A 26,113-nucleotide genomic window follows, 5' to 3' on the forward strand; every position below is an offset into this window, starting at 1 on the left:
TGGATATGTGTAAGGTAATGCACATTGGAAAAAATAACCCCAAGTATACTTACAATATGATGGGGGCTAATTTAGCTATAACTAATCAGGAAAGGGATCTTGGAGTTAGGGTGGATAGTTCCTTGAAAACATCCACGCAGTGTGCAGAGGCAGTCAAAAAGGCAAACAGAATGTCAGGTATTATTTAAAAAGGGATAGAAAATAAGACAAGGAGTATCTTACTGCCCCTATATATATATCTATGGTAGGCCCACATCTTGAATGCTGTGTACAGATGTGGTCTCCTCACCTAAAAAAAGATATCCTGGCACTGGAAAAGGTTCAGAAAAGGGCAACTAAAATTATTAGGGGCTTAGAACAGGTCTCATATGAGAAGAGGCTAAAAAGTTTGGGACTTTTCAGTTTAGAAAGAGGAGACTGAGGGGGAACATGATAGAGGTATATAAAATTATGACAGGTGTGGAGAGGGTGAATAAGGAGAAGTTATTTACGTGTGCCCATAATACAAGAACTAGAGGACATAACTTAATGGGTAGCAGGTTTAAAACAAATAAAAGAAAGTTCTTCACTTAGCACATAGTTAACCTGTGGAACTCCTTGCCAGAGGAGACTGTGAAAACTAGGATTATAACAGAATTTAAGAAAGAGCTAGATAAATTCATGGAGGTTAGGTCCATAAAAGGCTATTAGCCAAGGGTAGGAATGGTGTCCCTGGCCTCTGATTGTCAGAGGATGGAGATGGATGGCAGGAGACAACTTGTTCAATTGTTGTCTTTGGTCCACCCCCTACGGGGCACCTGGCACTGGCCACTGTTGGCAGATAGGATACTAGGCTGGATGGAACTTTGGTCTGACCCAGTATGGCCATTCTTATGGGTAACGAAGTGCAGGGCAGTGCAGCCTTGAAACCCCATATAGCAGTACCTAGGAGCAGGAACTTTGTCCACTTACTACAACTATACCAGTTCAGAAAAATACAAAGCCCAGGCTATAAATTGAAAATAACTGAGTTCTTTGTCTAGGAAAGCTGAGTTCAAAAACCCAGTTCTGTCTTCCAAGCCAGGGTGCAGCTAGTACTTGCCAAATAAAAGCTGTATAGCATGGTGTATCCCTGCTTACATCCCTACAAATCCTGAACTAGTCCTTCAGCTTGGTGGTTTGCCCATAGGTCTACTAAACCCAGGGGTGGGGGTTCAGTCCCTGAAGGGGGCCATCAAAGACACACAGATTGAAAAAAGGGATGGTGTTTGGCCCTGCTAAAAAGGCAGGGAACTGGATTCCTGAAGTCCCTTCCAGTTCTATAAGAGGTGAGTGATTTGGTGCACACGTTGAAGAGCACTCAGACTAGCACTTCCAACTGCATTTGAAGTTTTAAAAAAAAAATCTCGTTAGTCACTCGCCTGGCTTCCTTTTCCATACAACTCAGCCAGGCACGTTAATTTTAGGGTGTTAATGGCTTTCTTCTCTGCGGGGGAAGCAGCACTTATTTTTTTCTTAATTAAATCTGCTGCCTTTCAGAAACAGCCGATGCTTTGTTGACCCACCAGTTCTGGAAGAGGAGAGAGCAGAGCTCAACCTTAGCCTAAAGCGGGTTTGCTGCTCGAGGATGGCATGGCTACGTCTTCTCACTGAAGACGCCAAGTTTGTAATGTGACGGCGAGAGGGATGCAACGTGCAAGCAACTCCACCTCCTCCTGGCCAGCAGCCAGTGGCGGCAGCCGCCAGAGCGGAGGCGGGGCTGGCTTCGGCCGGTCTTTGTTGTGCACCGAGAGAAAGCAGAGGATGGGCAAAGAGAGAGGCTGTGCTGAGCGAGGCAGGCAGAAATTAGAGCTCTGCCTGAAAGGGTGTCTGTCCTAGGGGCTGGGGCCCAGGCCTGCCTCCTCTTAAGAATTAAGGTATCATCTTTGACTGCTTCCCCTCCCTTGCTCTCTTCGCTGGCTCCGCAGCGGAGTGGCGTGCGCAGTTCCCCGGGGTGCGATGGACGCCTGGCCCGGCCGATTTGAGCAGGGCACTTCAGCGCCGTCAGCCCCTTCCGGGCCCTATTTGTAAATGGATCTGCCGGGCGGCTTCTGGGCAGCGCGGTGCTGGCCGCTCCGGGGGACTGGAGCGGCTCGTGTGACACGTCTTGGCGGTGCCTTGGGGGAGCCCCACGCGTGCACCGCCTGCTGGGGGCAAGCTGACAGGTCTCCTCGCTGCCGAGGGGCTGCCCTGGAGCAAGGGCAACGTAGCTGTGCCAGGGGCGCTCAGGTCTGGCGCAGGGGGGCAGCTGGCGTTTCACCGGCAGACCGCACCAGCCCTTGTGCAACCCCCTCCCCCCCAACATCTCTTGGGTCCGACAAAGGGCCCACAAAGCGGGTTGGGGATCACTTGAGTGCATTGAAATCCGGGCTAGGCAGCCTCCGGCGCCTGGCTGCCAGGGGATCCCAGATCCACCGGGGGGGGGGGTGGCGACCACCATAGGGGCTGGAAGTAGGGGTGCCTCCTTCGGCACCCCCAGCTGGAAGCGGGTTTCATATTTGCAGGCGCACGGATCAGTCGGTGGCTCTCGGCGTGCCGCTGCCAATATTGGGCAGCCCCCTGCCGAGCACCCGGCTCGCTGAGGAACTGGCTGTGGGTTTCCACTGTAAAGCTCTAGCAGCTGGTGGGGGACCTGTCCCCATCCCCCCAAGTCGGGCTCTGAGTGACAGCTCCCCACGCCGCTGCCAGCCAGGTGTTGCCCGCCCACACCACATCCTCTCTCTCTATCTGTCCGAGAGGCGCCGCTCGCTGACATCATGGAAACACCCGCCCTCCCCAGACCGGAGGCCTGCTTGGCCCAGAATAGAGTTTCTCTTTGGTCACCCGTCCTGTCAATCAATGCGATGGCGCCCGCCCGCCCGCGTTGGAACCTTGGAGAGCCGAAGAGCCGGTCTCTCGGCTTCAAGCTCCCGCAGGCATGCAGGTGGCGCCGCCGAGTTTATGATTCAGGTTGCCCTCTCCGCCCACTTCCTTTTATGCTGGCGCCTGCAGGCTGCTTAGAGAGACGGGCTGAGCTGCTTGTGTGTGTGTCCGGGGCGCCGCTGCCTGCGGGCCACGCGCTCAGGTAGGTGCGCGGCTCCCACCCAGCTCTGACCCTGTGGGGGTCGGGGACGCAGCCTGGGTTTGGCACCGCCGCCTGCCCTAGGGGCTCGGCCGGCGCCCGCGGGGCGGAGGGACCTTGTTCCCTCCCTGAACCCTCTGGCGTCCCTCGGGTAGTGGCACTGCTGCCTCGAGGGGTTTGCCCCGGGGGCTGGGGCTGGCGTGGGGTGTTGGTAACCTGGAGTCTAACACCCCAGGAGCCCACGCGCAGGATCAGCTGTGCAGGTGGTTGGGTGTGGCTATACCCCGCCCTGTTGCTCTGTGCCCCCCAGCCGAAGAGCTGGCTTAGCGTCCTGGGAAGAGACGGGCCATGCCTTTGGGGCGTCCCCTACCAGTCGGGAGGGCGAGGGACGCGGCCGCGGGATTGAGAAGGCACCAAGAAAACTTTTGTAACGTCATCGTGGCTTTAAAGACCGCTCGCTACACGCGCGCGTTTCAGTGTGGGGCTTGGGAAATTAGGTGGGGGAGACTCGAGAGAGAAGCGCTGGTCTGGGGGTCAGCTGCTTGTAGGCGGCCTTCATGTCGCTGCTTGGCATTGCCAGATCTGTCACCTTTCCTCTGAGTTTCCGTGCGGATGTCTGAAGAAGGTTTAGAAACTGTTCCTTCTTGCAGACTGCAGCCAACAGCCTAGACTAGTTCCTGGCTTTCTCTAATGCATGGAGAATCTTGACTGTTATTCCAGATAAACATATTAAGGTGGCAGTCTATGTGTATTCTGCCCACTTTAAGGCAGCCTAAAACAGAAATAGGATTTAGCTATCCATCTAGTCATCTCCTGAAATCCATGGAAATCCTTAGATGTGCTAGTACAGTAGAGTATTTATTTTGTTTTTGATTAGAGGGGTTTTAAGTATAATTTTATGTGCTTTGAACTGTGTGCTATTCAATGTTTTCATTATTAGTTGGATTCAGGGTGTTTTATTTGTAGTATTGAAATACACCTAATTCTACACTGATGTATTAAGCATCTGTTTCTAAAACATAAGCCTGTATCAATTACTAAGTCTTCAGGGTTAAGAGGTGAGTTTCTCAGGAGTCATTCAGCAGGGAGCTACTGCAGATTTTCCCCTCTTGCTGTGTGCTTTGGAAAATATAACTGGCTTCTAAATGTAATTTCAGAGATCTTGATATTTTTAAGTGCCTCATTCTCAGCTGATTCGGTGATTCTCTTTAATAGTGTGTGTGTGTGTGTGTGTGTGTGTAAAATATATATAAACCCATAATTTTTCTTCTCTCCTGTCCTCCTCTTTAAGGATCTAGGTTAGTTAAATCCAATTACTTCAGTAAAATTATGAGCCAGCATAATTTCCATCAGGACTTCGAGTCCAAATTAGTAAATGAGCATTTAAGTATTCTGCTGCATGAAGTCCATCTGGTAGTCTGTGCTCACATTTGCTGACTTTCAGTAGTTTGATATTATTCACCATTTGGAATGGGTCCATAAAAGGCTATTCAACAATTCTCATCTCTTCCATGTGTCTCACTTCCTTGTTTTTTTTCTCACTCGCCTAATGATGGCAAGAGTTGCTGTTCATCCTCAGCTTTCCTGAGATGAAGGGATATGGGAGGTAGTTTATATTCATTTAATATTTTCACTGATTAACCACAGATTTTATAATGTAGCTTTGATCCAGCTGAATTTCATCAGAACATATGGGGTTGATTCAGCATTTAAAGCTTAAGAAATACTCAAACAGGAAAACACAGTTCCAATTTCCATGAGCTTTAAAATAATTATTACCATCTGTTGGTTGAAAAATGTAACAATTTTATTTATTTAGCAAATACTTTGTAATTTTTTTTAAAGTTCTTAGTAGAATAATTAAATTCATGTAGGTCTTGTCAAATGTGCTTTAAATAGATTTCAGCAACCAAGTACCAAGAGCAAAATGCCACAAATCCTATCACAGCTTTCCCATGGAGTCTCTCTGGAGCTTTCTATCCAGGCAAGTCTGTCTTTATAGTAGCTGGTCGCTTGCATCAAAAATCACAACAATATTTAGGTTACTCCCAGCCCCAAAGGATAGGTCACTTGCCCCAGGTCACTGGTGCCCCAGATCTCTCACCAAAGACAGCTCTCTTAGTTAATCCTGTTATTGACTAAAGATTTATTAACTGAGAAGAGCAATGAGTTATTTACAAGGTTAAAGCATGTGACACACACACAATGAGGTACAATATCAGCATTCAAAAGGTAATAGAAACTTCTATAATAAGTGAAATCCATATATCCTTTACAGCTAGCCTGGAGCGGGGAGGGTGGTTTGCTTATGCTTAGTGATTCTTGCCCCTTTAGGTTGTATCTGCCCTGCAGTTAGACACCTGGGGTTGGCCTGTGCCAGCAGACTTGGACTAAGGGGATGCTTAATTGTGGCATAAACATTTGGGCTTGTTGGAGCCTAGATCTGGGACCTTGTGAGGAGGGAGGGTCTTAGAGCTCAGGCTGCAGCCCAAGCCTGAATATTTACACTGCAATTATACAGCCCCTTAGCCTGAGTCAGATGGCATGAGCCAGCTGCAGGTGTCTAATTGCAGTGTAGACATATCCTTAGAGTCCAAGCAGCCAGCAATCCAGTTTCTCCTCATCAGACTTTCATCCGTTTGTCCCCAAGCTGATGCGATGAGTTCAAGAACAGATCTCTGCCTGGAGGGGCTGAAGAATGTGATTAACAGGTGAAATCATATAGTGTGGTGTCCTATAACATTAAACACACATGTATCCAGGGCTGTCCCTACACGTACAAAATTCATACCCATGAGGGGCACCACACAATGTGGGGCTCCAAATTGCCCCAACTTTCATGGATCCCTGTGCAGCTGCATACTGCTTATGAACACCAGCTGCTGCCATCCCTCCACCCTGTAGGCTCAGTGCTGGGGTTCTGGCAGCCACACGTGCTCCGGCAGCTCCCATGTCCTGGTCACTCTCCCTGGCTCAGTCCCAGTCCAGCAGCCCTGAGTGCCATGCCCCAGCTGCCCCTCAGGGCTCAACAGCCAGCCCCACTCACTGAGCGGCATAGGGGGCAACCACGCAGCGGGTGGCAGGAGAGAAGTGGCATTTTCCCTTCAAAATGCTGCTTCTCTCTGGCTTGCTGCACAGCCACCTGCTGCTCCTGTGGCACATGCCTCCCTCCCAACCCTGCTCTGGCCTTGCCAACTTTCCCAGACTGGACAGACCGGATGCCATTGCAGTAAATTGTGTGCTGTCCGTCTGGTCTGGATATGTGGTGACCCCTTTTCCCACAGCTTCTACCCTCCCATCCCCTGTGCAGGCTGGCTGCAGGGATGTGTATGAAGAGTGCTGGTGCCCTCACCAGCACAGGAAGGGACGGGCCTGCGCATATCAACTTAACATCCATTCACACAATGCTAACACTTGTTTCCAGCTATGCATTGTTCAGTGTTCAGTGGGCCCTGGGGGCTTTGTCATGAGCTGGCCCTGGGCCTGCCATTGTCACAGGTTATGCCACAGAGAAGGCAGGCCTACTCATTGAGTGAGTTGTTAGTTGGTGGTGCATGTGGGTGCTTGGGGCTGATGCAGAACTAGGCCCAGAACAAGAAGGTCAGAGCTGCAAATTATGAGCTAGCTTACCAAAGACAGGAAACGCTGTGGAGACTGGAGGTGGCAGGGGCGTTATTTAATACAATGATTAACACACAGTTAGTTTTATGAAGCACTCAGCAAGTGCAATGCTACAGATAAATGCTAGATAGTTATTGATATTTGTCTTCTCACTAGAGTTTTGAGTAATTAAAATCATGTATATAATCAGAGTATATTTCTTACAGTAATAGCCCACCCCTGCAAACTTTTGGTGTATTGTATGTAGTTTCATTGCATGCTGTCTAAAGGATAGATTGAAAAGTTGCATAGTGCTGGCAGGCTTAGATTTCATTGATTCTAATTGCAAAAATTAAGTTCTCAGTCACTGAAGTGTTATTAGCAGCTTATATATCAATTAGCTTTTGGGTATGAAGGTTTCTGTTGCTTTGTAGCAATTAACCTTTAGCTAAATTTCAACTTGCTGTGGTGTTCAGTTCAAAGAAGTGCTGTAATGGATATGTTTGCAGCAGGTTATGAAATTACAGCTAGCCTTTTTTCTTAGCAGAAGCTTATTTATATCTGTGGGGATGAATGAAGCCAATGCAAACTTTGCCTTTTTTTTTTCAGTGGCATTTGGATCTGCTGCCTATAAATGTGCTAGTGATAAAGGCCTGGAAACTGCAGTACAATGATGTGTAGTATTTGTGGTGTTGGTTTGTGCACTGTTAGGGTCTTATAATTAGACCCTCTTTTCCATTCATAAACCTTCTTTATACGGGGCTTTGGGGAACATGCCCGATTGTGTGATCTAATGCAGAATTTGATTGGACAAAATGGTAGCACGTGTTCTATTGTGCAGGGTCCTAAAAAATCCATTGCATATGTTACAGATTGTGGTCCACAATATAAGCATTCATTTTAAAAAAGAGTTTGTAAAGAAAAACTTTCAAAGTATGAACAAAATATGATAGCAGTGTTCTATAATTTGCAGGTAGCATGAAATGGTAACTCAGAAATGTGAAATACTCAATGCATTTCAGATTGATAACTCTGGAGCCTAAAGATGACAAATTTATACAGTTTAATTGCAATCCAATGTTGATCATTTTTTAGGTTCCTGTTAATGTACTTATTCCAGCATTCCATACTACTTCTTATGCGTGAAGAAACCAACCTGTCTCCTATGAACCTGCCAAAAGCTTCAGCTTCCCTGATGAATTTTAGGATGTGGTTGCATTTTTGTGATGACCCTGGAAAATTAAAGGTTGGCGATAGCTTGTAAAATATGTTGAATGTAGTAAAAACAGAAGTAATTATTTACATGTAATTCAGGGAAAATACTTTAGCTTTATTTATATTGAAGAAGCAGCTACAGACCTTCCATTCTGTTGTACCAGAGTGGCACAGATTCTAGGGCCAATTTGACATGGAATTCATGGGTCCTTGGCTGCAGACAGCAATCCTACACAGAGAAATGAACAGGACACTCTAAATCATCTCTCCCATTTCTAGCTTCAGTGAATCTGTACCTTGGCATACAACTGCTCAGACTGGAACTAATTGGTTTTTCTTATGAAAAGTTACCATACCAAAACTTGGCTGGCTTGGCAGTTTGTCTGTTTCACAATTCATTCAGTTATGTAATATATATGGTTTGTTTTATATAATGCAGGTGTAAAACCCCCAAATCCTGTGGGTGTTAGGGGTACAATTTTTTTTCCAGATTATGTAGCTTTATAAACTTGCACAACTAACCATTTGTGGTGGAGGCATTGAAATCCCAACATACTACAGAGCTGACGAGGTAAAGAGGAAGCTACAGTAATGAAACAGTAACAGCTCTGGGAGTGGAGGAAGGTGGTGTGTGTGTGTGTGTGTGTGTGTGTGTGTGTGTGTGTGTGTTAATGTACAACCAGCCCAAGAGAGACATTTGATTAAATTAACCTTGAGCACCTTGATTCACTTTTGTTGCTTTATATGGCAAAGAATGAGCGAGAGCAATAAGTATGTTATGAAAACCTAGACAGGACTGAGTGGACAAGATGCCTCTTCCTTAGAGATGCTGCATTTCTGTAACTCCTACTCATTAAGCTTCAGTTCTTAGTCTGCTATTCTTTCAGGGTTCTTGAAGTGGCTGATGAGTCTCTCTAATAATCTTGTAGTTGTGATGTACTTAAGGTTGAGAGATGAATCAATATTACACTTTTTGTGGCTTCCAAGTAGGAGCGGCACCAATAACGAAAGTGAAGAGCTAGTGATGTGAGCCAGTTTTAACATGACAGGTAGAGTGCAGGCTTTACAAGGCAATTCAGATAATGCTCTTTAGTCCTTAGCTAAAAAACCCCAGCTGCTCCAATCCAAATCGTTTCTAAAGAAACTTTTATATTCGTGTCAGCTCATCTATATCTGATGTCTATCGATGGAAACTAGAATAAGTGTTGTTGAACCCAACTTTCATTGGCATCTAAAACATAACTTAAAATGTTGTGGTTAGTCCCATTGTGAGTTTCTGGATTTCAAAATAAATCTCATTCCATCATTTCATTATTTTCTGAAGACACTTCAGCATGGCTCTGCAGTAGCATGTGTTAGGTATAGAAAAGAATGCATTATGAGAATTAAAAGATGAAAAAAAAAGTCCCATGTGGTATCAGCTTAAAATTAATCTGTATCTTTCCCCTCCCTATCAGATGTTGCTTGGGATATAGAAAGGTATGCTGTCCCTGCCTGTCTTGGGCAGACCGTCACAATTCCTCTTTGCTAAGTCTCATAAATTTTCCCTTGCCAAGAAGTTTGGAGAGATTCTCCCTGAGCGTGTCTGTACTAGGAAATTAGGTCAAATATGTTAAGGTCAATTTTCTAGCACCTGTGTTAGTAAAGTCAAAGGTGCATGTCCACACTGGTAAATAAAGTTGGTGGAGTGTTTTCCCCATTAGCACTGCTGGCTTTGACTTTGTCAGCAGCACACTGTGGGTACTGATCTCACAGGTCCTGCTGCCCCATTGCATTGTGGGTTTCTGTCCCGGTGTGTGATGCTGCAGGTCGTTCTGAGTGTGTATTGTCAGCATCTCATTTGGCACTTGGCTTCTTGGAAAGGAACATCAGAAAGGGTTTTCACACCCTTTTTTCATGCCCATGCAGACTCCATTGCAAGGCTAGTATGGCACCCCTGCAGCTTGAAACAGCTGAGGCAAGTATTATGAGCACCGTACAAATTGTGCTGTGGTACATGCAGAGCTGAAGCAGCTGTGAGAGTGATGACTATCCTTGGGAGCTACCTGGATGTATATGAAAAGGAGACACTGGAAAGGAGGAGTGAAGAAATTCTAGCTGTTCTTGATGCTTTGCACATGGTGGAGCACAGGTTCCTGTGCCGTGAAACAAGCTCATACTGTTCTGCAGGTATGGGATGATGAGTAGTGGCTACAAAACTTCTGCATGCGTAAGGCCACTTTCATGGAACTTTGTGAATTGCTTCCCCTAGTCCTGAAGCACAGCAATACCAAAATAAGACCCACTTGCCATGTCTACCCTTGGCCAAAACTTCAAAAGGGCCATGCTAATGGCCAAATCAGAGAATATTAATGAGGAGCTGAAATGAATATTCAGTGCCTCATTAACATGCTGCCAGCCATGGCACTTTTGAAATTTTATGGTATGCATTCCTGAGCTGTCTTGCTTTCCCATGGCACTGCTGGTCACCCTGGTGTACCCTTTTTCCTCCATGCCTTGTGAGATCTTAGTGTGTATGTCTGCATTTCTTTTGCTGGTTTGTTTTCCCAGTACAGCTGTAACCCTTCTGCCGGAAGGAGTCAGCAGTAACCAGGGCCAGGTTCCACATCTAGGGGTTCCTTTTCATCCATCTCACATAGAACCAGCTTTAGCCCCCACCTAGTAGCCTGGGAAATTCACTCACCCCGGGTGCCTCAGAGAGGTAATGCTTCCCCACTCACAAGCACAGAGTCTGAGTGTAGAAAATAAACTTTTAATGAAAGAGGCAGAAAAGTCATATGGCATATGCTTGGGAAAATACTACACCCGGAGTTCATAACCAATCCTCAAGTAACTGTCCTGGCTCAAATGGATTGAGCCGTGTCCTTTGCCTCTCAGGCTCACCAGTCCAATACTGTAAACAGCCAATCCACACACCCAAACTTTCTTCATGCCCCGCCCCCCCCTTCAAATGTCCCACTTACAACTCGGTCCAGTCTGTGCAGGCCCTGACACATCACCCTGATGCATTCCCTCATTGAACCTGAGTCAATGCCACCTTTTGTGCTGGTCCAGCATTCTGCTTGTCCCCTGCCAGTTACCCTACTGGCTGCCCACCGGTCGTGCCTGCCAGCTGACCACTGCTCCTCCTACCAGCTGGCCGCTGGATGTGCCTGCTGGGCAACCGCTGGTCGCCCACTGCTGTCTTGTGGGGAAAACCCTGGGATTTCAGCTCATAGTGGCATTCAGCTCTGGGCCTAGCCACAGCATCTCAGTATCCACCAAGGTGGATTCTCACAGAATAACTATAGACCCATCTTTAGGTCTGCCTTTGAACAGTGGTTGGGGGGGGAAGAATTAGTCAAACCAGTCTTACAGTCGTACAGCCGAAAGACTTCCAGCCACCTGGTTCAACCACTATGCCTTCCCCCTTTCTCTCCTCACAATGCTTTGAGGGAGAGAGCCCTCAGGAGTCCATATCTTACACAGTAGTGATGACTGCCCTGTACCTCCACAAAACTTCAAGCATTGGTGAGACTCCATAATTCTTACACTGGGTGATAACATAAATTGTGACTTTACAACAACACATTTTGTCTCTTGTAAACAACCGCATTGCTTTGCCTGCTCCCATCAGGCTTTGTTTACAAGACATTACATACGCACACCTTTGCGTTTTCATGCAAAAGATCTCTGAGGGACACATTCCCAAACTCCTTGGCTACGTATACACTAGCCCATTTGCATGGCCATTTCAAAGTTTTGGGCTAGTCTAGATATGGCCCTTCAGTAGTATTGAGCTCCTGCTGGCACATCCCGTACAGATTCATCCTCCCCACCCACAGCTGTAAGGTCCTGGATGTCCTATATGCTGCATGCTGGAGCTCATCTACAACAGTTCATGGCCAGATGTGCTGCTGAGGTATGCTGCCTGCTCTGCTTGCCATGGTAGTGAAACAGGAAATGACATTTGAATTTTCTCAAGCTGTTTCCTGCACACTTGGAGAGCAGCAGAGCTGAAAGTGGTGACCAGAGTGGTCACACTGGAGCACTGTGGGACACCTTCAGGAGACCAAGAATGTTGAATATCACAGTGCTCTGTCTGCAGTACTGTAATGTTGACCATGCAAGGTTGAATTTGGTGTTACTTGTAAAATGTAGACTTCAGGAGCTCTTGAAGTCAGAGTGAACCCCTGTAGTGTGGACTGATTCCTTACAAATTTGACCTAAATCACCTGAATTCAAATTAATCTTCTAGAGTAGACTAAGCCAATTTCTCACATTTTTCTGTCTGATCACATATGTGAATGGACTTGCGTCTTGTATTCCTTCATCTTCCGACATTAACATTTGAGTTGCTGGATTTCTCATTTAGATTTGGTTTAGCACACCTGGTCGTTAACCCTGTGGGGATGTTTTTGAATGGTGGACAATCTTTGGGCCTCTCCATGCATCTGCATTGAGACTGGGTTTATAAACCCAATGTCATCAGCAAAATCTAGACCTTCTCGAGTGCTGTTGATGAGCCTCACTGAGACTGTGTTGTATCTGTCTACAGTTTTTCTTATAGTGAAGTATGACGTTATTGACAGTAAAGGTGAGACAGCATTTCTGATGCCAGTGTCTGTTTTGAACCATTCACTCAAGTCTGTTTTATCAACAAGCCAAAGGCAGTCATTAAACCCTATATGGTTGCATTAGATTTTGTTGGCATATCATAACGCTGCAATTATGTTACAGAGGGAATCCTGATGGAGGCTGTTTGAAAGCTTTCTTGAAATCTGAGGTCTTTGTCTTTTTTGTCATTCAGTCCTCTCTTTGATTTTTCTTAGAGTGATAAGCAAGTCAAGGCATGATTTTCTGAGTTGGAATCTAGTCAGGCCATCCCTTAGCGTTGTCTCATCTATTTGCTTAAGCTGATACTGCAGAAAACTTTACCTGTCACGTGAAAGGACTATTATGCTTTGCCAGCCAGTTGTTAATTACTTAGGTCACCTTTCTCTGGTGATTTATTATACTGCAATTTTCCCAGTGTTCTGGAAATTTTCCTCATCCCAGTTCCTACATTTTTTTTTTTTTAATTGTTCTGGCCAGAATCTGTTCTTTTTAACTTTTTTGGCTTGTATTTGTTTAATTGCTGGTGGAGTTGTGTTAAGCTTCAGGATGTTACAGCTAATTATATGCTTTCCATCATACAAGCCCCACAAAAAGCACGCCCACATCGTTGCTTCTTACTTGATATACATTTGTACATGCTTCTGCTCTCACAGTAGAGACACTCTCATACAAACACAGACTCTTAAGTAAGATCACATCAGCCACAAGTAAAGCAATGTGTAAGCATAAGATTCCGCTCATCTCTGCTTCTTCACACATCCCATGTGTCAGTCCCACAAAGTGGGCACCTTTTGAGTTTTTTCTTCTTTCTTTCCCTTGCTAACTTGCTGACTGAAACGTCGCATGATACTTTGTTGCAAAGGCTCATGAATAACAAAGAAAAGTGGGAGGTGCATATCTTATTACAAGAAATCTTGTTTAATAATCAAAGGCTTCTGAAGGGCAATGTATTTTATCTTCTGCTTTCCCATCACTTGTCTGTTACATAGATTGGCCTGGATTGACTGTTTGGTTGTGTAAAGGGGTCAAAGAGTGAATGTACATATACATTTTGCTACCAGGACCTTTGTGTAAATATGACTCACTGGGATATCTAGCACTTTATTCTTTGATCAATGAAACTTTGGTGTGACTCTCTTGGAGGAGTTTATCAGGATGTGGGCAGACCAGACCTATAGAGAAATCTAGGAATGGCCAAATCTGAGAAGAAAATTGTTGATTTCTTGATTGATAAGGCCAAGCTCCAGGATGGAGGTAAGGTTGGATTTTTTTCCAGCAGCATACGGGCTTGTATGGCAGGTTGTGAAGAGTGTCTGCCTTAAGGGAACTGTTCTAAAATCTCAAAAAAAAAAAAACAACAAAAAAACCTTACTTATGATTTGTTGGCAAAAGGTATTGGAGACAATTGACCCATAAATCAAGAATGAACATGGAATTAACCTCCTCTTCTGCCAGCATTAAAAGACTATCCATCAGCCAAACCAGTGCATTTTTAGTACCATCTCTAGACTGAAATCTGACTGAGTCTAACAAATCTGGTGGAGTTTAGAGACTTGGGAGCTCAAGGTATGGAAACTGGAGCTGCTTTACCACAAGATTAATTGTAATAGGGAATACTGAGAGAGGACATTTCTGCATCAAGGGATGGCTTTTTGAACCTTAGTATAGTGTAACCACGCTTCCCATTGGGAAGATGAGGCCTAACTATAGTGTTGACAACCTACTCCAAAAGCGACACCTTTCACTGGTAGCATGCTGATTATATGCACAGGTAGCACTCTGACATTCCTTTGCTACCACCAGAACTGCTGAAATTCAGAATCGAGGCATTTGCTTTCACCAGACAGAGATGCTCTGCCCTCCTCCCTGATCAGACCAAGCTATTTTGTCTGGAAAGTAGTTAAAACAAGACAAAACATTACAAATAACGTCCACAGGCACAAACACTCTCATACAGACTTCCACTGTTATGTGAGGGTGAGGAATGCTAAGTGGGGGAAGGCATGGGAATAGGGAGGGAACTATAATCCTGCACAGATAACCAGAGTGCAGAGATCCTATAGTTGATGACAGGTTTGTTTCAGTGGAATCGTCTTGATTTTTTTCTGAACCAAAAATATTGTAATAGTTATAAGCTGGCGTTACTGGACCCCAGGTGTGTTAACTTCTCAACAGAATCTGTCAGCAAAAAAGCCACGTGGATGCTCCAGGGGACCCTCGATCAACAGACAGGGCTTCTGGGTCACCGGGCAGCCCTGTTTGCTGTGTGTCCGGTCAGCTGTTCTGCTGAGAGAGGGCAAGGCAGTCCAAGCACGCTCTGTTGACAGAGCAGGTCACTTTTTCTTGTGGACGCACTCTGTCGACAGAAGTTTTGTCAGAGGATCTCTTCCAACAGTGACTTCTGTCGACAGATCGCTGTAGGGTAGACAGCCTCAGACTTCACAAAAGCTGCTTTCAGTCAGAGCTGATTAGCTGCAACAGGAAAGTACTACTTCCTATGTAACCTCTAGCTGTGGATTCAGCCATCTCTTTATTTTCAAACAAATAGCCTCATTGATGTTTGATTGTATTTTGAATTTTAAGGTGTGGTTAATATCCTGGTGTCATCATGAATTACATTTTCTCATCTTGGGAAATATTATGCCACTTGCCTGAGACAACAGGTACTCTGCACTGCAGTGCTCCAGGAAGGATAAAATATGTCTGTGATGGAAGGCGTTAAGAATCTTTGCAGAACTAATGGTTCCACGTTGCAGCTTTAACAACTGTGACATAACATCCCTACTATAATGTCCATTCCTATTGTTAAGAGCCATACATAGCAAAATGACCTTGCATTATTTATTTTCACGTGATTAGATCAGGTGTGGCATAAAATAGTCCTTTGCTTAATACAGAAAGGCAAATGTTTACCTTTTGGTACACTCAAATTGAACCATTAAATAGTAGTTTAATCTGAATAGCCAATCCATATGCAATATTAACAATGTATTGCAGAATCAAGGCCTATTTTTCAGGCTTTGGCTGGAACCTTTCTTGTCTCCTGTGTTGGCAAGAACATGATCCAGATTTAACACAGTGATAAGGACTGCAAACAGCAGACTAAGGTTGAGCTCTTGAGGGGGTGTTATCCCCTGTGTCACTGCTCAACCGTGGTCAGACTTGTTGCTGCTTGCCCAACTATGAGACAATGTCTCTGAACTGTAGGAGGGAACATCTGGACATGTGCTGTTGAGCCCTATGCTTCGCTTGTGTACCTAGAGACTAATTAGCTTCTGTGTTTTTGCCAACTGATAGTCTTGAAATGGGGAGGATGGGTCCTTTCTGGGGAGAGGAGCAGCAGATCCAATTGGAATATTTTTATAACTGTTTTCCGTTTAAAAAAGAACTTTTCTTATTGTTTGACTCAGTGCTTTCTTTCCACTTCTCCATAGCTCTGCCTCCTTCTCTGCAACCATCTGGCCTATCTAGATAACTGTATGGTTGTCCTTCCTACTCTCTGGACGTCTCTGCTGCTCCTGCACGTAACCCTTCTAGCAGCAACAACATGCAGGTGATGATGGTTCTGGTGCTAGGGAGCACATGATAAACAGATAAAGGTCATGAGACTGGAATTTTTTTAAAAAAAGAACATGCTAGTGAAGCAGGGGAAAAAATGAGTATTTCTCTGGGGTGACGGTGAGCTGTGAACCACTGGATTGTTCTATGGATGATGAGTGGATATAAAAAAAAATGGAAATTACAATTAGCGCTTCTGATTTTTTCAATTTTAACTGATAAAACAACTGCAAAACAAACCACACCGTGAAATCAGTGTTTATCTAATAATTGCTGGAAGAACCCTGGAAATGAGTACTTTTCTAAGGGCATGTCTACACAGTATTAATGTAGACTATATGGGGGGTATAATTTTTTTTTAAGTCCTCTGATATGTTGTGCAGTGATTGGTGCTTGTAGACCTCTCAGTGAGCACTAAAGTTTCCCTGGTAGACTTTAACAGAGTGTGATTTCAAATAATAGTATATTAAAGCACACTAGGGAACCTTGCGACAAGATTGCACATTAGTCGTGCATACTAGAACAAGTAGAGTAGACCCTTGAGTAAAGCGAGGGTTCCGTTCCACTCACCCTCATGTCACCCGGATTTTGGCGTTTTTTCCTGGCAGAACACACGTCCTGCAGCCGGGGAAGCAGCAGAAGGGTAAGGCCTGGTGTTTGTGGGGGGGCAGTTGGGGCCAGTTAAACCAGCAGTGGGTTGGGGGCAGCGGGAGGCGGGCAGGGGGGCTAAGCCTGGGGTGGGTTAGGCAGCAGTGGGGCAAGGGGTGGAGCTGAGCTGGAGCCGGGGGCAGGGGTGGGGGCGGGGGGAGAGGTTGGTGAGCCAGAGCCACACGCAGATGGTGAGCTGGCAGGGGAGTTGAGCCAGAGTTGCGCGTGTGGGATGGTGAGCTAGAGCCAGGGGTGGGGGTGAGGGAGTGAGCGGGAGCTATGCGTGGGTGGTGAGCAGAGCTGGTGGGGGCGGGGGGTTGAGCCAGGGCTGGGGGAGGGAGTTAAACACAACTGGAAATTGTGCATTTCCAGAGTTTACTGTAGGAATCGGGGTCAGCTGCATAAGAGCAGGGTCACGTACTCTGAAACCTTACTGTAATGTATAATACGTTGTCATTACGGAGTATTCAAGGAGCCCAAAAAGTTCCCAGTACTTACATCTATATTAAACTCAAAAAATGTTAATGATGATACAAGCTCTAATTATATCATGGATGAGGTTAAAAAAACAATATGGAACTGTAAATAAACATTTTGTAGGATGGAATGGCAAATGTACGTTTAGATTGTGAAGGATCAAATCTAAAACAGAAAATATCCAGCTGCATACAGTCAAGAGGCATGCGCTGTAGAGGTGTATATAGACATGATTTTTTGGTGTATTGCACTGTTCCATGAAGCAGTGGGAAAAAACTCCTGGTTACTTCTAGATCAGTGACCTCGTGAACATGGTGTAGCAATGACCAGGCATATGGGCAGGGATGTAGAATTAATTAGTTCATAATTTAGGCCAAACAAGATGACGCAAATTGTGGGTGGGAGGATAATAACTGTATATCCAGTTACAGAGAATATTATGATGTGTGTTTTCTGAACTACATGCAAGCTATTCAACTCAACCTATACATTTTCAACAATGTCCTCAAAAACTTGCAGTATGTGCTGCTGTGGGATTCAGCAACTATTGCTACAATTCAGGCAATGTTGTAACTTGTAACACACTAAGAAAAGGAACTGGGAAGTGAACAATTTCTGGTGTGTATATATAGGGAAACATTAGATAGGTTTGTACTGGAAACATTAGGTAAGTACTCCCCTGGAACAGTTTTGAATAAGCTTAATTACCAGCAGTCCTGCAGCACCTTTAAGGCTACCAATTTTATTTATTAGGGAATGAGCTTTCATAGGTTAGACTCACCTGATCAAGTGTCTAATGAAGTGGGTCTTACCCATGAGAGTTCATTTACCCATTAAATAGAATTGTGTCTTTAAGGTGCTGCAGGACTGCTTGTTTATTGTGAAGCTAATGACTAACACAGCTATGCCTCTATACTTATTACCAATAGCTTCTTGCTATTGGAAGTTGTACATACTGGTGAAAGTAGGTTATTTTAACTTTTTAAAAAAAATGTTGGGTGGAGGTGGAGGGGAGGCGTCCATAAAGTCTTGCATATCCTCTAGATTGGCAGGTGATTTTTCAAAGCCTATGGAGCATGGAATCGTAATATTTATTCCCCCCTCCCACCCACTGATTGAAGCTTAGAGGAAGAAAATTAATCCTCTCTGGTGTGGTCAGAGGCACGACAGGAGATGATTTTTTTTTTCTTTCGCAGGAAGGGTTCCTAATCTCTCGAGCAAATGTGCTCTGTGGCTATAGCATGGATATCTGTAGATTTGCTGGCATTTATGTATCGCGTGGATGCTAGCTGGGTTGCGGCATGCAATGGATCAGCCAAAATGGGATAAAGAGGGACCTGCACTAACAAACCGAAGCGAGCAGCTCAGTAGATGGAAGGAATGCTTTGAAGAGCTGCTGAACCACCCTGCCCATATTTAACCTCTCGAGTTACCACCTGGAAATATGCCTCTGTAAATTAACAACAACAGACCTACCAAAGAAGAAATCAGAAGAGCCATTGCCCATCTGAAAAGCAGAAAAGCACCCAGACGACATCCCCGCAGAAGCAATCGAGGCAGGCAGTGAGATGTCAGACAACATGAGGTATAATCTGTTTGGGACACTGAAGAGATCCCACAAGACTGAAAACATAGCTACGTTATCAAGCTGCCAAAGAAAGTCAACCTAAAGGAATACAAGAACTGGAGGGGCATCACGTTACTGTCTGTTCTAGGAAAGTGTTCAACAGGATTCTCTTGGAGAGAATAAATACAAATTTACAGACAGCTCTGGGAAGAACAGCAAGAAATCTTGTACTGAACAAATAGCAACTCTGAGTGATCATAAAACATTTAAAATCTAAAAAAAGGTTTGCTGGGTTTTTTAGATTTTAAATGGAACTTCCTGGGTTACCCGTTTGTTTTTTGATCATAGAACAGTCACTTGAGTGGAACTCCCCCCTGTACATAACCTTCTTAGACTTTGAAAAAGCCTTCAAAAGCGTTGATAGACACTTTCTACAAAGCGCTGCAGCACCATGACATCCCATCCAAAATTATTAACTTTATTCATTCAATGTACAATCCCTCCACATGCCAAGGTGTTCGCAATGGTGTCTTGACAGACTCTTTCAGCCTACTTTCAGGAGTGTAATAAGGGCACTTTTTTGTCACCTTTCCTGTTCTTGATCACAGTGGACTGGATTATGAACAGGATAACAGATGGCCATCAACGAGGCATTCGGTGGCCACTTTTCAAACAGCAAAAGGACATTGATTTGCTGATGTCACCCTGCTTTCACACCAATATGAAAGTATAGAAGAAAAGGTCACAACACTAGACAAAACTGCTGCAATGACAGGACTGAGCATTAACAAAGGAAAGAGCGAGACAATGAGGATCACCCAGTCCACCAACACCACCATCACACTAGGAGGGGATGACCTGGAAGATTTGGAGCAGCTCACCTACTTGGGGAGTATCATATGCAGATGTGGAGGAAGAGACAAGATATCAGTGCCAGGATAGAGAAAGCAACAGCTGCATTTAAGACTCTCCATCCCATGTGGAGTGCACAAATTATATCTGTGAAGATGAAATTGCAGATCTTCAACACAAATGTGAAGTGTGCTCTTGTGTGGATGCAAGAACCTGGCATACGAAGAAGTCTTCAAATCACAAGCTACAGACATTCATAAACTGCTGCTGGAGGTACATCCTTCACATCAAATGGCAAGACTTTGTCACAAATGGGGAGCTTTGGAACAGAGCAGGACAAGAACCAATTGACATTGAAATCAAGAGAAGAAACTGGGGATGGCTAGGCCACACTCTCAGAAAACCACATCCAGCATAGTTCATCAAGCTCTCACATGGAACCTGCAAGGGAGATGCAAAAGAGGAAGACCTCATACAACATGGAGATGATCTACTGAGATTGAAGGACAACTGAGTTACTGATGAAGTCAGCTAGAAGTTTTGTCCCAAGACAGAGTGAAGTGGAGGAGACCTATGCTCCGCTCAGAATACAAGGGTTAAGCAGTAGTGGTAGTAGTAGTAGTTGGTGTTTTCTCTCTCTCCAGCTGGGATCCACTGTTTTTCCTCCTCAGTGCAATTTCTTCCCAGCCCTGCTCCTCAAAACTCTGTCATCTCTTTTCTCACTGATGCTGGAAGAGTCTGAAATGCTCCCTCTGGTTCTAGGTGACGGTGAGGTGCTTTGGTCTCATGTCCCTGTACAAAACATGGTGTCTGACTCTTCTCCATGCACTCCTTACTTAGCTGCTTGGTCTCTGATGGCAGCACAGAGAGAAGAGTGGTCACCGGATTCACACCCACTCCACTTGGTAGCATTTATGGGTACACTGTTTAAAAGTGTATTTAGTTACAATAGAGATGCAATGTATTATTTTAAAATGTATGTAAATGTTTTGAAAGGGCCACTCAGCCTTGGCCGGGACTGGTTCCATAACAGGTGTAGCTTCTCCCAAAACAGAAGATGGGGGGAATGCCATGGCTACCCACTACGTGGCACTAGGCAGAATAGCAGCTGCCCCCACCATGTGGCTCTGGCTTCCTGCCTCCAACTTGGCGAGAGGGGTGGAGCTGCCCAGGAAGAGCCCTACACTGGAGAAGGCACTGCAGTTTAGGTACATGCCTTCCAACTCTGCGCAGGGGCAGCACTGGACTCAGGACTCCGGGTTTCAGCTTTGCACCTACCAATTTTAGCCTCCTGGAGGCCGACACAGGGCAGTGGACCCCACCTGAGAATCACTGCTGTGGAAGGCACCTACAGAGCCCATGAACTATATATACTGATCATTATTGCATGTGGCTGTTTGAACTCCGAGTTCACTGTCCTAGTTGCTTGTAGTAATGTCCTTATTCAGAGAGTAGACTGAGGTAACAAAGTCCTCCTCAAACTGTGGTGGTCAACCAGGGGTATGCAAAGGTCTTCCGGGGATACAGCAACTCATTTAGATATTTGCATAGTTTTATGACAGGCTACATGAAAAAACACTAGCAAAATCCATACAGACGAAAATGTCATACGAACAAAGACTTGCCTGTGCTACTCTACAGAGTATGCGCTGAAATGTAAGTACAGTATTTGTATTCCAGTTGATCTATTTTATAATTACATGGTAAAAATGAGAGAGTCAACATTTGCTTCAGTAACAGAAATCTGTGACACTTTTGTTTTCATGTCTGATTTTTGTAAGCAAGCAAGTGAGGTGAAATTTTGGGAACAGGCAAGATGAATCAGACTTCTAAACGGGATACAGTAGTTTGAAAAAGGTGAATCACTGACCTAAACAACTTTTATGCCTTTTATGTTCTAATGTAGAACTTCTCACAAGTTCTCAATGTGCTTCTTTTGCGTCCTTCTTTTTAAAAGGAAATTAAAAAATAAGCAACATTCCTCTTGAGTGTTTTGCCAGTCTGGTCTGTGCAAGGTGGAAGGGCCAGCTCAGAGCAGTGAACAGATTAAACTGTACCATCTTGCATCTACCTCTTCTTAATGTAAACATGCTGCTGTAGCAAGTGTAGCTGGCAGCTCCTTGAAAGCCACCTTCTTCCCTTTTACTGCTCCCATGACAGTCCCAAAGGCAGATGATCACATCCTCTGACAATAGCAGGCTGTAGTCCTCTGCAACCCATACACCCGTGTTTTTTCTCTGCTCCCATGACACTTAGTTAAAACTCTAGGCAACTAAACTCATAGAGCCACCAATGAATGCCCATGGCCACTTCAGACATGCAGGGAACAAGGAAGGAAAGCCTCAGAACAAGAGCAAACTAACAGAACCAAGTGCAGCACATTGAAGAAAAAGAGACAGGTTGATGAAATGGGTCCAATTTTAAGAGAGAAGTTGATGACCCTGCTGCAGCATGCAGGCATAAGAGGAAATAAAAAGGTACCTGCCTGTTGGATCCCTCTAGTGACCTTAAGAAAAATATTGGGTGCCTGTGCTTCTTGAACAACGGAAGAGACGGTGGCAGGGTACATTAAGCTTTTGAAATGCTTTTTGTGAATTAGATGATTGGAAATGATGAACTCGTATGTTGTTAGCACACAGCCAGAAATAAATCTTCAAAGATGGGGAAACTAGATTTGATATGTAAAACTGGAATTCACGGTCATATTTGTTCCATGAGACAAGGGTCTTTTTAATGCTTTGTCTGTTAAGTAATAGGAGAGATGGCTGCAAGATTTGGTGTTGGCATTTCAGTGAAACCTACAGAGCAGCATTTCTCCAACTGCAAGTCCTCAGCCTGTCGTAGGTGCGTTCATGGTATTGCCACCCTTACTTCCATATTGCTGTTGGACAGCAATGTCTAGGCACCCAGCTCCTAAAGCAGAACCACCAGCAGCAATGTAGAAGTAAGAGTGGCTGGGTATGAGGGAGTCTTCATTTTGTGGGAGTGGGGGGTGTGTGTGGTTGTCACCACAGCCTGAAATTTTTCGAAGAGGGTCTCAGAGAAAACAAGTTTGAGAACCCCTCCTGAAGACAGACCCAGATACAGAGAAACTATAGAAGTGGAGTAGTAAGACTCACATGGTTTAGGGTCAGCAAGGTGAACAACAATTAACATTGGGTATGGTTTTGCCATTGTAATTTTTGTTTTTAGTTGCAGGGCTCATTCCTTAAGTATGTGGGTGTGACTCCACGCGTAGCTGTGTATGAACAAATCACAAAAGAGTACCATAGTGTCACTATTTTTGTGTTCTGTCCTTTCTCTAACCAGAAAATATTTCTTATCTTGCAAGGCAAGAAAGTTGAGGGGAGTAGATTTCTGTGGGTGCGTGAGGAAGTTTATTAGGTTTTAAAAAATTAATTTAATTCAGTGAATTAAAACTAGTAATGTTATATACTGATGCATATCCATGATGCAATTCATACAAATTATTTTAATGTGTATTTTTTCTTAATAATAAATTCAGCTCCACGCAAGCCTGTGTGACTATGAGAGTGCGCTCAGGTCAGTCCAGATAGTGTTTAATTTTTAATGTTGACTAAGTTGTGTTGGGTTTAGTGGTGGACTCTCTTGCCCTAGAAATACTTTGAGGAATGCAGTTTTTATGAAACTGGCGCACTGCAGGAAAAAAAAACTTGATTGCTTTGTGGTTGTGAAATGGGCAGTTGTGTGGATGGTTCCTCTTTCTTTGGTACTAAATAACTCTTTTTGTATCTCTGTCCTCGGCTGTGGTCAGCCATGGGCAAATATACTTCCTTATTTCTTAACTTTCCCTCCTTCTTTCAGTGACTCATACCTTTACATTGTCCTGAAATCTGCTTGGAAACTTGGCATGCCAGTGTGTTAATATGTCTCTTGTCCCTCAGTTCGAGGATGAGCTGTGTCACAGATTTAAATACGGGTCCTGAAAGGACTCAGAAGGCTAATGCTGGAACCACAGATCTGCCTGCAATAGCTGCAGACATTTCCTGGCAGGCAGTTGCCTGCTGGAAGAAAATGCTTCCTTTTCAGCTGCTAATGCAGTGGTAGACAACCTGTGGCCTGCAGGCCACACAGGGCCCATCAGAATTATCCACTCTGTCAACAGAATGTCTTGTGGCCCACCAGTGGGTTATCTTCATGGGGCCACAGGTTGCCCACCATTATTCTAAGGCAGGGGTCAGTAACCTTTCCAAGGTGGAGTGCTAAAATTTGACCTTTTGACCTCTCTGTATGGTCAGAGTGCTGATGACACTTTTTAAAGCAACTAATAGTCCTGCTCACAGCAGCTTAATTAAATGGTAAAGGTCTGCATCTTTATTTATTAGGGAGTGGTTGGTAGTATTAGCTGGTCTTTAGTTTAAACCACAGGAGACATGGCTTTGAGCAAGCTCTCGGATGCATTGGGGAGGAGGGGCAGGTCTGAGGTCCCACCTTGTGTGCCAATAAAAATTGGCTCACATGCCACTCTTGGCACCTGTACTGGAGGGTTGCTGATCTCTGTTTGTAAAGCAAGGTGCTTCTCCTCAAACTGGGTCGCTGCCTGATGGAGGATGTGGTATCAATGAGGTCGGTTCTTTGTCTTGCTTCTCCCAGCTTCTGATGGCCACATCGGTTTTCTTGAGATATGCACCAGGTCTCTTCGTTGTATGTCCTGTGACCACCACAGGTTCTCTGACCATAAGTGAGGTGGGCGTAGGGAGCTTGTTTTGGGAGGTGAAAAGCTGAACTCAAGTGACTACTTCTGTGGAATTCTGTCTTCCTAATAAAACAGTTGGGGAAAAAAATTGCCATTCAGAATTCTAAAATGGCTGGGAAGCAATGGGGTCAAATTAGCCTATATATTTCTGTGGAGATCTGGAAGTGCACTGCATTGCAACCGTATCCAAGAAAACGTGGACTCCCATTTGGTCCAAAAGAAAACAAGCAAAGTGGCTTGGAGAGAACTTACTGAGGTATTCAGGAGACAAAGAACAAGCTTCATATTCTTAACATGCCATATCTGATACAGGTTTAACCTCTCTAATTGGGCATTGTCAGGACTTGAATAGTGCTGGATGAGAGAATTTACTGGATTACAGGAGATCAGTATTGTCTAGCAGCAATACCAATACTTCCACTGCTTATTAGATCTTAGAAGACCATTTAGGGAATAAATTAGAGCTGAATAACAGCACAGAACACTGAGAGGCAGGACTGGTAGCTGTAAACAACCTTTATGGGACTGTGGAAGACTAGGCCACACCCATGATAAGTGGTCACCTAGATAATTGACATCATGCTTGATTATGGTTGTTGCCAGATGAGAGAATTCCAGATTACAGAGGTTCAGCCTGTATAGCCTATACCACCCCCCACCCTTGGGCTAGTTTAAAAACAACACACAACTTGTGGGTGGTAGAGTATGGACAAGACTCAAATTAGGGCAATGCCCTAGTTAACGTAAGTTAACTTTGCAGTAAAGAAAAGGATGAACAGTCCTTCCTACACAGATAGGTCTGTTCAGAAAGCCTCTGCTATAGTGCTGGGGAAATTTTTGTTTTATGTGGCTGTGAGGATTTTTCTTTCCTGTTTTAAAAAAAAAAAAAGTTTTTTTTTTAGAGCAAACTGATGCTTTTTACATGCAACTCTCTCTTGTTCCCTTGAACTGTGAAATTACTGTTGAAGACCTGGGCCTTATAGTAGGCCATAATAAAATTACAATTGTTTTTCTTCTGGCTTAAGCCTCTCCCATTTTTTCCCTGCTTTGGTTTAGGGATGACATACAGATTGGTGGTGGGAGGAATCTTTCCTGCCAAAACCCAGGGCCTTGTTATTTTATTTTAAAATAAACCACGCCAAAAATCTAAATAGTTTGCTTTTTGCAAATGTGAACAATTTCACTAGCCATCAGACGTTTCATTGTTGGACATAAGTTAACATGTTCTTCAGTACAGGTGTCACTTTGCTGAGATCCTTATCAGAGTTTCTAATGGAATGCATACAATATATCTCAGCTATAATTTGATAAACATCCTGTTTCTAGTCAATGTTTTTTTATTTTATTTTTTACATATGTGAATGGCACAAGGAGTTGAAGCTACAAACTTCCAGTGTTACTGTGGAATTTCTGTTGGTTTTTCAAGAAGGAATTTTATTACTTAACCCTGGATTAAATACTTCACTGTTTATCTAATGTGAGAGTCACTGGGGAAGAATGCTCACAGGTGATTTAGAAATGTCTGTCTAATGAAACTCTTACATCACATGATTTCAGTCCCCCTACACACTGCAAGTTCCTGCAGGTGAAAAATGCCAGTGGATTTTTGCTTTATTAGCTATTTTAATTCTTCGGTCTTGTACAGAAACATAACACAGTTACAAAACTTTTAACCAATCCACTTTTTTTTTTTCACAACTGTGATCCTATCATACATCACTTTTTTTATCTACCTTGGAAAAAATATCCAGCTCTTGTATTTAACTGCTGCTTTTTATCAAAAATGTGTTAAGAAGTAACAAAG

General features: G+C 44.3%; 1 protein-coding gene across 8 annotated transcripts in view; it reads left to right on the forward strand.

Annotated features, from left to right (window-relative positions):
- Positions 1 to 1,872: 1,872 nt before the first annotated feature.
- OSBPL3 (oxysterol binding protein like 3) overlaps positions 1,873 to 26,113 on the forward strand; it is a 135,479-nt gene continuing 111,238 nt past the window's right edge. For 5 of the 8 annotated variants that reach the window (XM_074984611.1, XM_074984618.1, XM_074984617.1 and 2 more), the window contains exon 1: positions 2,908 to 3,082. The gene's annotated coding sequence lies outside the window, so the exon portion shown is untranslated. Of the gene's footprint in view, positions 1,896 to 2,907; positions 3,083 to 15,924; positions 16,044 to 26,113 lie in introns of those variants that run through there. The other 3 variants (XM_074984612.1, XM_074984616.1, XM_074984615.1) reach the window with 3 other exon arrangements.

Source organism: Carettochelys insculpta, chromosome 2, assembly GCF_033958435.1.
Source record: "Carettochelys insculpta isolate YL-2023 chromosome 2, ASM3395843v1, whole genome shotgun sequence".
NCBI classification, from domain to species: Eukaryota; Metazoa; Chordata; order Testudines; family Carettochelyidae; genus Carettochelys; species Carettochelys insculpta.